We start from the raw sequence: 4,304 nt of genomic DNA, 5'->3' as shown, positions 1-4,304 counted from the left end.
CTTGTTGATCTGCGCGCGGCTTCGTTGTGCCAGGACACTGAGAGCAACTGCCCTCTCAACACACAAGCCCTCCACCCCATATATGTTACGTTCTTATCTGGACAAATTTAGGTTTAAGAAGGAAACGGGCAAAATAGATTTACCAAGAAAGTGGTTAACGAATGGAATAGACTTAGTAACTATACACTGAGTGATGAAACAATGGGTTGTTTTAAGAAAATATTAGATAACTTTAAGATGTTAAGGGACATGGAACTGACTAGTGTAGGACTTATGGTCTCTTACAGCCTCCTCCATTCTTACGGTCTTATGTTTTTATGTTCAGATGAATGAAATAGTTTGGCATTACGCGCTACTCGTGAGAATCTCAAAAGTATCCGTGAGCTCCTCTTGTGAGAGGAAAACGTGAGACATTTATATGGTCAAATAGTTTCTCCAGTTTGGTTGTCCAACCGAGTTGTCAAGAGGTTTGAAGTGGTGTCAGACGGACAAACCAAACATACATCCAACCTCAATGTGACTCCTGTAGTTGTTAAGCAAAGACACCTCTCGACCAAGATTTATGAATTGTTATTGGCTTAGCGGTGGCGTCAAGGAAAAAGAGAAGATCGAGGCAGACAAAGAATTCTTTAAATAGTTGAAATTGTTGAAAAATTGCAATTTGTTGAAAAAATTGTTGAAAAATTGATTGAAATTGTTGAAAAAAAAGAGACTAAAATTCACATACCAACTTGCACGTCTATTAAGAATTAGAGCCAGATGACAGACGTAATTATACGACAATGAACGAAGCAGTGTAATTAGACATGCTGGAGCTTGTCACACGGCTTTTGTTAAACATAAAGGCACAAAATGTCCAAACAGAACAGCTCTACTGTGACAAAGTCTTAATAAAAAACAAACATCTTACCAAAACACCTGAGAAAGGGAATATATGTCATCAAAAGAACTCCCAGACTCTTTTGAGTTTTCAAAATTCTTATATTCTCTCCTGAAAGAAGTCCGGAGGCAATTTATTTTCTTCAGCACCGCGTTCCATGTGTTGTTTGGCTCAAGGTCCTGATTATCTCCTGAAGAGTGGATAGCCCCTTATTTCTGTATATTCTATTCGCATATCCCTCGATTTAACCTTTCGTAAACCTGAACTATCTCTGTATTTAAGGATAAATTCCAATAACCTCTCTCTCTCTCTCTTTCTCTCTCTCTCTCATGGCTCTTTCAATTGTTTTCTTCCATATTCACACTTCCGACAAGAGATGTAATTGCTGTGTCCACTTCAAAGTCTCAATAACCACTAAGGTTTGATGTTTGACGGTCGTTCTCACGAGCAAACTGCTTATGGACGACTTAAGCCCCGCCTACAAAAATCAGGTTCGGCCAGACTAGCTTCAAACCGTTTGACCAACGTGATTAACAAACAAATACCCCAACTCGCAAGGTCAAAAATCACTTTAAACACGTGTTGGATAAACCGGGTTGGACAAACTGTTTGAACGTGTAAATGCCCCTTAAGAATGTCTGCGACTGCGTTGTGATGCCGAAAGATAATATATATATATATATATATATATATATATATATATATATATATATATATATATATATATATACATATATATATATATCATAAAACGTTTTTTATTGTTATATTAATTTCGCTTTGGTGTTTTGTATTGCTGTTTTATTGGTGTTGTTTCTATCGTCATCATTAGCTAGTAGTAGTAGTAGTAGTAGTAGCAGTAGTAGTAGTAGCAGTAGTAGTAAAAGTATTAGTAGTTGTAGAAGTAGTAGTAGCTGTATTAGCAGTAATAGTAGTAATAGTAGTAGTAGTAGTAGTTGTTGTAGTTGCTGTTGTAGCAGTAGTAGCGGTAGTAGGAGCTCGAGAAAAAAAATTCACAAATCAGAAAGTGTAAAGAAGGGGTAAGACACTGCCTATACAAAAATGTCTAACTTAAACATGGCAGGTTTTGGTAAGAAAATGATAAAAAATACGATTGTCTATTTTTTCTTCTTCTTTTCTTTCTTTTTTCTTCTTTTTAAAGACAAAGGTTTAGCCAAAGTATCATAAAGAATACACTCTTTCCTAAAAATAAATAGATAAATGAATAAATAAATGAATAAATAGATGAATAAACAAATAAACAGATAAATGAATAAATAAATAAATAAATGAATAAACAGCTAAATAAACAAATAAATAAAAATACCAACACAAATATCACAAATATCACGTGTATCAATATACCCATCCATTCGTAAGGTTGGACAGTACAATCCAATGATACTGATAAGGAACGTTGTACCGTGAGGCATTTTTCCTATTGTTCTGCCTCCGCAAGGATTGTGGAAGATCGTTTCGGTCAAGACCCTTTCGAACTGGGTTTTCTGGTTTCGCACCTTTACTTCCAACTTCCCTGTCGTTAAGCTATTCTATGTGTTTTCTTCTTATTCCATCAGTAGCCGAAGCTTCATTATTGTCGCACGCAACGAAATATTTTCAGGTTCTTTTCCTTTACATGTCACCTTGAAGGTTCCTCAATCTTTAACCACTCATTTCTGTCTTCTAATTGATTTGTTTCATTAGTCCACATCTCTTAGCTTCCTACGAACTTTACACTTGAAGTTGGTAGTATACGAAGTCTCCTCCCTCCCCCCTGCCCCTACCCGCCCTTGGAAATGTCCTTTTCTTTGTTGGAGGCGGAATAAATTGACACACTTGAGCACAAGAGTCCTCCGGGACAGGCTGCTAACTTTGGAAGATTCACGAATTACTTCGTTCGTACATGAAGCTCCCCATCAGGCGAATAAACTCGTCTGGGTTCAGCCAGAATGAAATATCCAAAGGGCGGAATGGACCAGAGGGTGTGACGTCAGCAACTGGGGAAATAAGACGAATGGTGGGAACTGTGCGCGTGCTACGGAGTGCCACGGAGTGGCACTGGCACCAGGGAGAATTAAGCAAGGAGGGAGAAAGAAAGAAAAAATAATCACTGGTGCATGTAACAAGACTAAGCTATGCTAATTGAGTTGTTTACGGCCGTTTTCCGTCACTGATGAATTTATCTCTTCCGCTGCGCACGGAGGGAGGTGGGGTCCTCCTCTGACTGAATAAAATCATCTGTTAACAGCCAGAACACATGTGTAGGTCATGGTAAGCAACGAAGTACAGTTGTACAGTTGGATCCACTCGTAAGTACTACATTGATTTTTTTTTTTTTTTCAGAGAGCTGAGTCCGCCATAAACGTTGATTGGTCGTAAGGTTACGACATGAAAGAGTCCTTTACGAGATCGTAGACTTTGTCGTATCGTGTATCGTAAATGTACGATCTACAGAAACACGCTTGCTGGCCGCTGTATTACTTAGAAGTGAAGTCAAGCACATTAATGAATCAATATAAACAAAGAACAGTGATCGGCATTGTCTGTCTAGGACTTAAAAACATATCACAGGTGGCATGGCAAAGGTGACTGAATGACTGCCAGGGAATAAGTGAGTCTGAGTCAATGAATGAGAGATAGATAGATAGATAGATAGATAGAGAGACAGATAGATAGATAGATAGATAGATAGATAGAGAGAGACAGATAGAGAGAAAGAGAGAGAGATACAAAGACAGAGACAGACAGAGAGAGAGAAAGAGAAATAATGAGAGAAAAAGAGAGACAGACACAGACAGAGAGAGAGAGAGAGAGAGAGAGAGAGAGAGAGAGGCAGACAGACAGAGAGAGACAGACAAAGAGAGAGAGAGAGAGGGAGGGAAGGGAAAGAGAGCAAGAATGATTGAATGAACGGACGCAGAGTATGAATGAACTCTCGCGAAAGAGCGACTGAATGAACCGCCGCCACGAGAGAGCACGTGTGGACGCTTGTACGCGCGTTTCCCCGCCTTTTCAAAACTATCTCCCTCTACTTCATTTTTTTCTTTCTTTTTTATTTTTTTTCGCGCGAGGAGCAGGGAGGAATCGCGAGTGAGCGTACGAGCAGGACGTACGACGACGAAGACGACGACGACGACGACGAGGGCTGAGGACGAGTTGTTGGACGCTGACCGCGAACCTCGGCCCGCACACGTCGCTCGCGAGAGGCGGCCCAGATAACACTGACTGACTGGAACCCTCCGAGGCGAAGAGCGCTGGGCTACCTTCATGCAGTAGGAGGAGGAGGAGGAGGAGGAGGAGGAGGAGGAGGAGGAGGTGGAGGAGGAGGAGGAGGAGGAGGGGGAGGGGGAAGAGGAGGACGAGGAAGGGGAGGAGTAGGAAAAGGAAGTGGTGGATGACGAGTAGGAGTAGGGGGGGAGTAGGA

At 40.7% G+C, this 4,304-nt stretch overlaps 1 protein-coding gene across 1 annotated transcript in view; it reads right to left on the bottom strand.

Annotated features, from left to right (window-relative positions):
* Positions 1 to 4,097, bottom strand: part of LOC143040956 (substance-P receptor-like) — a 382,403-nt gene extending 378,306 nt beyond the window's left edge. The window contains exon 1 of the mRNA XM_076212389.1: positions 3,994 to 4,097. The gene's annotated coding sequence lies outside the window, so the exon portion shown is untranslated. The remainder of the gene's footprint in view (positions 1 to 3,993) is intronic.
* Positions 4,098 to 4,304: the final 207 nt, after the last annotated feature.

This window comes from Oratosquilla oratoria, chromosome 30, assembly GCF_046742065.1.
Source record: "Oratosquilla oratoria isolate Oo_2021 chromosome 30, ASM4674206v1, whole genome shotgun sequence".
NCBI classification, from domain to species: Eukaryota; Metazoa; Arthropoda; class Malacostraca; order Stomatopoda; family Squillidae; genus Oratosquilla; species Oratosquilla oratoria.
The sequence above is the reverse complement of the archived record's forward strand: the minus strand, read 5'-3'. Positions and strand labels throughout refer to the sequence as shown.